This window comes from Alosa pseudoharengus, unplaced genomic scaffold (genome assembly GCF_046254945.1).
Source record: "Alosa pseudoharengus isolate Yale_2024_CS ecotype anadromous, Long Island Sound unplaced genomic scaffold, YU_APseudo_1.1 YU_APseudo_1.1_scf_21, whole genome shotgun sequence".
In the NCBI taxonomy this organism is placed as follows: domain Eukaryota; kingdom Metazoa; phylum Chordata; class Actinopteri; order Clupeiformes; family Clupeidae; genus Alosa; species Alosa pseudoharengus.
The window spans coordinates 13,032,068-13,039,567 of record NW_027468674.1 but is presented as its reverse complement, the minus strand read 5'-3'; positions in this window follow the sequence as shown (position 1 = coordinate 13,039,567).

Below are 7,500 nucleotides of genomic sequence, written 5' to 3'. Positions count from 1 at the left end.
ACACACACACATACTACACACTCTCTCTATTTCACACACACCCTACACACAGACGGCATGGTGTCTATTTACAGAGCTCTAGATGACCTTTGACCCCGGCCTCACGCCACAGGAATGTGAGACAGGCTGCCAGAGTTCCTTTTAGGAGCCGCTGGGATGGGGGGGCTTGAAGGTTGTATCAGCGATGGCGAGGTAACGTCACTTCTGTTGATGTTCAAACAAAACAGAGAGCTAGCTCGCTACTCCCTCCCCCTCCCTCCCGTGAAATTGAAACTCTCCTCAACGCGCATCTCGTCGGTTATTGGTTGGAAAGCTTCATTTTGCCTTTGAGTGGTCACCAACACTTGTTGGTAGCAATTGTTTTTGTGTACAGATCTCGGAGCCTTCGCTGCCTACAGAGACAAATTTTTTTTGACGGCCTGCTCATGGGGGAGGCAGCTAGCGGATCGTTAGGAAAGATTAGATGAATGTGATCATTTATGTTTGGGCCTTTTTTGGGCCTGCAATCGCTGATATAACCTTTAACTAAGTTAAGCTAACAGTGTGCTTCTAACTTAGTCACAAAAGGCTGATACATTGTGCACATAAATCATGACAGGGGAAAGATTTTTTTTTTTTTTATATGATAAACAAATGGTTTGGTTTGTTCTGAGAAGCAACGTGTCAGGTCGAGTGCGGTTGTTGACCTGAGGGGTGGGGTTATGTCGTCATAAAATTTCCGGCTGTGCCGTCTACACGGCAAAAGTTAGCCGGCGGTTTCAAAAACAAAAATCACCGGATAAAATGCCGGTGTCGTGTACACGCAAGGCCTAACCGATAACATAAATTCACCGGTTTCAAAAAAACCAGCGTCATGTAGACGGGCCCTTAGTATATTCAAGGCAAGGCAAGGCATGGCAGTCTTATTTGTACAGCACATTTCATACCAAGGCAGTTCAGTGTGCTCTACACAGTCATCAGTAGCAAAACAACAAACATCAGCAAATCACAACAATTACGATATAGTAACAGTGATAGAATAATAAAAAAAATAGTATAGCATTGTGCAAGGAGACAATAAACACACTCAGATCACACTGGTTTTTGGCTTGAAAGAGAACGTCTTTATTCACATATTAGTCCAGGCAATCTGTGAGAAAAAAACACCCAACCCAAAACTAATTGCAACAGAAATTATTTTTGTACTTTGGCAGTTTTATTGAACCTTCATAGTACAGGGGATATGTGAAAATTAGGTCAAATTCTTTCATAAAGGCATGAAACTTGGTGAACTTGTACAGTTTGGAGCCCTGAACATTTTCAGATATAAAACCATTTTCAAAAAATCCTAATGGTCGCCGTGGCAACCATTAAATGTTCCACTATAACTTAATTACGCCTATATTCTTCATTATATCTCCTGAACCAAACATGGTATCTCAGAACAAGTGATCCCTACAGGGATGAGCAGTATTTATTACATGTATTCCATATTTCAAATACAAAATATATCGTATATTCGTAATTTGTATTTGACTGGGTTGAAAAAAACGGCTATGTATTTTTGTAGTTTAAAATATTTGACAAATATTTTTGGTAAAACCAATACTTTTGGTGATGTGATGACATCATAACTGACTTGGGCTGACTTAGAAATTTGCCCACACTTGTGATAATATTGAGATTCAGGAAGATGATCCAGTGCAAGTTGAGTAACTTTAGGCCCGTCAATATAGGGTTCAACATCAAAAAAATTGATACAAAAGGTTTTTTTATGGATTCTGGTACTGTTAGACATGCTAAATAACATACTAAAAATCTAGTAAAATCTGACCTTGAGAAATGATGGCCACCAAAATGGCTGCCAAGAGGTTAGAATGGCTATGGGCCCTATCATGACAGTCAACAGCACGGCGCAAAGTGTATAATCATCATGATGCAACACATATTTCTATTGTACACTCAAGTTTTTCGTCATGCCCGTTTTTTTTTATTGAGCAATGCACCAAGGGGTGTAGCCATTAATGACATAAGGAGGGGTCTAGCGCATTATCTAAAAATCGCTATCGTACACTACCTAAAACGCATTATGCCACTGACCAAGAAATACCTGGTCAGAAATCCATGGCGAGTTGTTTATATGTTATTTTAAGAGTGCATTATCAACAGTGATGGGCGGGTGCACAACTACACCCTGCTTTTCTCGTCCACAGGAACGCGAACCAGCGCACATCCATGCAAAACATTACAAATTACAAGATTACAATGGAACATATTTATAATAAAGATATCAGGAAATAAGTCTCACAATGAGTAGTTATTCACCATCATTTGCAAATTGTTAATGACAGTTAAAAGTGAATAAGCGAGAGGCACATATGGAGCACATCTGAAGACGCACTGTCACGAGATGTAAGCAACTCCTCTGCAGGATAAATGTCCTTAGGTTTCTTATTCAGTCATTTAAACACTATTGGGGTAAGTGTTGCCTTTTTCAGGCTATTTTGTCAATGGTCTCCTATTGTCAGTCAATAGCGTAATTAACTGTGTATAACTGTAACGCCCAAAACACACTCATGACTAACTAAGAAACATAAGATCCACCTTTTTGCGCCAGGTGCCGGACTTTTGAAAACAAAACCACACCCAATGTGGACTGGAAAAACCCCTAAGCTATTTGCTATTGACCATGCGTATTAGACAAATATAGCCCTATATCTCAATTACTATTCAGCCCACAGGGGTGAATCTGAGGACAAATGATGGTCAAATTAAACAATAATATGATTTTAAATGTTAACATTGAACATTTTGGAATGCCTTTTTCAGCGATATATTAAAATCACTGTGTTTTAATACAGAGTAAATGCAATACAGGAATATGTACCATGTCCAGGGCTTTGAACCGATTTTTTTCCCCAATCGGTTCGTTCCGAACAGAAACGGAATTATAACGTTTCCGGTTATGAGTTCCACCAATAAATTGACGTTCCCGAACCGGTTAGAACAAAAAAATACTGTTCCCGGAACGGTTAATTTCGTTCCTGTTAGCTGTTTAATGCTATAGAATTATGTCACATCTTTCTCATCCAGCTTAAACCAAATGTAATAATATTACAACCATTATTAAATAATAATAATTATATTATTATTAATAATAATAATTAAATAGGCTTACAATTATTTCAAATGTGTAGTTTATTGTTAAAAGAGAAAATTTCCACACAAACGTAACAACATTATTAAGACACGTGGTTATGCCACTCGGGCAACAACAAATTCCAACTGTCGGGGGGAAAGGCCATCCAGTAGGCCTACTCATACCGTAACAAGCCATCTGTGCATTAGGCAAACAGAGGTGTTGGCGCCATTTAGCCAAATTAACCGGTATTAACCGGTTACCATTATTTTTAAATAAGTGTTCCTGTTCCAGAACATAAAAAATAATAAAGTTTCCGGTTTCGTTTCTGTTCCCTGTAAAATACAAAAGGTTCCCGGTTTTCGTTTTCGTTCCTTGAACCGGTTCAAAGCCCTGACCATGTCCTAGGCATGGAGGAAGATAATACTTAACTGGTATCATATCTCATCTAGAGGGCATATGCTTTTAGAAAATATATAGTTTAGGGTGGTTAATCTGTTTTCCCTGGACATTATAGGCCAAAATGTATCCACTTTACACTAGATTCGCCTTACTGTACTGTTTTAGCCAAAATTGTGCAAAGTAAAGAGGCATCATACAGGCCCCTCTGATTGGACAGACAGTCTCAACAGATCAGTTAACCCCCCAGGCAAGAGGTCAATTACTATAAGTATTGGAAAATGATGGACTGATACTTTCGTGTGATATACTGTACTGTATATGATTCAGTGACCTCTAAATCAGACCACCAAAAACACTTTCCTAGGCTGAATAATGCTTAACTATGTGTTTGTACAACTTTAACATTGTGGAACACTTACATGCAAAAACACACTGGCTCTATTTAAAGACTGAACAGCCATTTCCATTGATTCAAAGGGCCAAAATAAAAAAAATAGACACCAATTAGCAACAAACCAGTCTGAAATAAGCCTGAGAAATGTACTATGTCTTTGAAAATAAAAGTATGTTCCTCAACAATGCAATATTCTAAAATTCCATGTTAAGTTAGATGGGGTCAGATATTCTTTAGGAATGCTTATTTTACAACATTCTAATTACAGTTTTGTCAGTATTTGCTGAAGGATAATGCCTAAAACAACCCTCATTTTAACATATTTCCACCAACTGGATTGTCATGGACTTTTACTATGGTGTTTAGATCACCAATTGAAATATAAAAATGTGAAAATAAATTCTGTTGCAATTAGTTTTGGGTCAGACCTTACTTTGCCTGGACTATATGGGTGATTACTTTATTTACATATGGGTGTTTATTTTATTTACAAATGGGTGTTTACTTTATTTACAAATGGGTGTTTATGTCAACCACTATGTACTGTGTGTAACCTATGAGATCACCTGTATTAACAGGGGGGCTTCTGAGAGTCCACTTGGGGGCCTTTGGCCTTTGTCATATAATTTTACCATACAGTAGATTTGGTAGTAGTTTGACTTGTACAGTAGCTATGTGGACTATCACAGTTATGGCCATATATAGTCATAATTATATAGTTAATATTTAATAGTTATTATGGTATAGAGTTCGGGCGACTACATCACCTTTGGGTAGCAACGGTCATTTTACCGGAAGATAGTGTGAAAATAGTTAGCGTCAAGAGGAGATAAGAAAACAAATGGACCGTGATATAAACAAATGTGAGCTTCTTCACAACGACGAGATGTACAAGAAGACAACTGTGTAACATTCAGTTTGCCTACCTTAAATTTCCCCTTGGGGATCAATAAAGTATCTATCTATCTATCTATCTATCTATCTATCTATCTATCTATCTATCTATCTATATATCTATCTACTGATGTTACGAAGCTGTAACTTACTACTGCGCATACAAACACTCATATTAAGTTGTTTTACATCAACTGGGTAAGACAGACATAGTTATATATCCATAGAGATCCTTTCCATGTTGATCAACATTTGTGATTACATGTTGAACCTGTCAGTAGCAAAAAAGAGGTCTAAAGCCATGCCTACCCCATTGGATTTCCATCTGTACAGTAGCCACCATCACCGTGATTCCCACAATTCTTGCCTTGACTACCATGGTGTCTATCTCTCTTTCAATGTCTTTTTTCTCTCTCTTTGTCCTCTCTCTCTTTTGTTCTCTTTTTCTTTTGTTCTCTATTACTTTCTTTCTTTGTTCTGCTATCTATCTTCTCTGTATTAATTTTACAGTAATCTCCTGGCAATTTTTCCCTCTTTCGCCACCTGTTTGTCATGAGAAGGAATTGTGGGAATTGTATTTTCTATGTAAAGGCTACAGTCGGTTTTCTAAGCCGATAAAAGTGTGTTTAATTTGATGTGTATGTGTGATGTCTACTGAATATCTTGAATTTAATTTTAGAGCTAACAGGTTAAATCTCACATTCTCTTTCTCTGTCTTACTAAGTCGATACAAGTGTGTGTTTAAATCCCAAATTCTCATCCTCAGTCTCTGCTATGTGGATGTCTATGATTTGCCCAGTGTTTGATTGACTGCCCTGATTCTTTTCATTCCAACAGGCAGGCTTTGTTAGCCTTCTTTATTTCCTTGGCATGTCAGGACGTCACATAAATGCATACAGTATTCATCACACACACACACACACACACACACACACACACACACACACACACACATACACACACACAAACACACACACACACATGCACATACACGCACACGCACACGCACACAGACACACACACACATTCCCTCTGTACACAGAGCCTGTTGTTAAAACAGAATCATGCACACACTGAATTATACATGCACATATTCTGTTTTACACACACACATACACACAAAGAAACACAAACATTCGTGGCTACACATACACACTTGTTTACAACTGCCGACTGTGTGTGTTTATTTACATCAAATGTAGAGATGTAACTGGTGGATGTCCTTATAGTGGTGTTGTAGTAGTGGTCTGACAACAGCTAGAAATCTCTTTTATTGGTTGGTTAAACAGGATCTTGGCTACTTGACAATTGATTGTTAGACCAATAAACATTAACTGTACACTTGATGGACACACACACACACACACACACACACACACACACACACACACACACACAAACACACACACACAGACACACAAATACACACACACACACACACACACACACACACACACACACACACACACACACAGACACACAAATACACACACACACACACACACACACACACACACACAAACACACACACACAGACACACAAATACACACACACACACACACACACACACAATGCGTTTGTATTCTCTGTCTCCCTTCCTCACCTTTTGCTGTCCTCTGTTCCCTGTGTGTGGTCAGGAGTACATGACAACTTGTCCACAGTTAAAATGTAGGCCAGGTGGGAGCTGCCTGCAATGGCGTCTCTCCCTGTGGTGTGTTACTCTTAATACCATCTGCTGTAGCACCTCATGCGTAAAACACACACACACACACACACACACACACACACACACACACACACACAAACATCACAAATATCATACACACTCTCTCTCTCTCTCTCTCTCTCTCTCTCAGACACACCACCCTGCACACTTATTCAGAAACACACACATACACACACAGACACACAACAACATTTGTCACCATATCTCCACCACAGAAGAAAAAAAAGTGTTTCCCAACTGTCATTTATAACAGTGGACGTAAACAGAAGGTTCTCAGAAGGGGCGACGAAATTGTTTCGAAAAATCGCTGCTCGGCTGAGTTTAATTGGCACATTTCCTGAGCAGAGCGGCGCGATAAAAATCATCCCCATCTCCATTATGTGCTGGCATTTAGGACGGTGTGTAAATTTAACAGCACACTTTCGTAAAAGCCGCAGCACTGAACCTTGTGGTAATGAAATCACAGGCGCACAGTTCACTGGCATTCAGCGTATGGATGGTGATTTTGCCTGTGATGAATGACAGTGTGGTTATGTGGTGTGTTGGTACGTGTTACAGTGTGTGTGTGTGTGTGTGTGTGTTTCATTTGTCTATGTGTGTGTGTGTGTGTATATGTTTCATTTGTCTATGTGTGTGTGTGTGTGTGTGTGTGTGTGAGAGAGAGAGAGAGAGAGAGAGAGAGAGAGAGGGTGTGTTTCATGTGTGTATGTGTAGTGTATGTGTTACAGTAGCCTGATGCCTGATGGTACTGTTGGTTAACCAGTGCAGTGAAGGGTCTAATCAGCACATGGCCATTTGTTGGTTTCAGATCATGGGCATTATATGACTGACTCACACATAATGCTCTCTCTCTCACTCAGCGGCGCTGGCAGGCGTAATCCTATACGCACTTTGCGTACAATTTTTTCACGGCTTTATTTGTGAAATCATTCAATATTAGCCTACAACAATAAAACAAAAGCTTG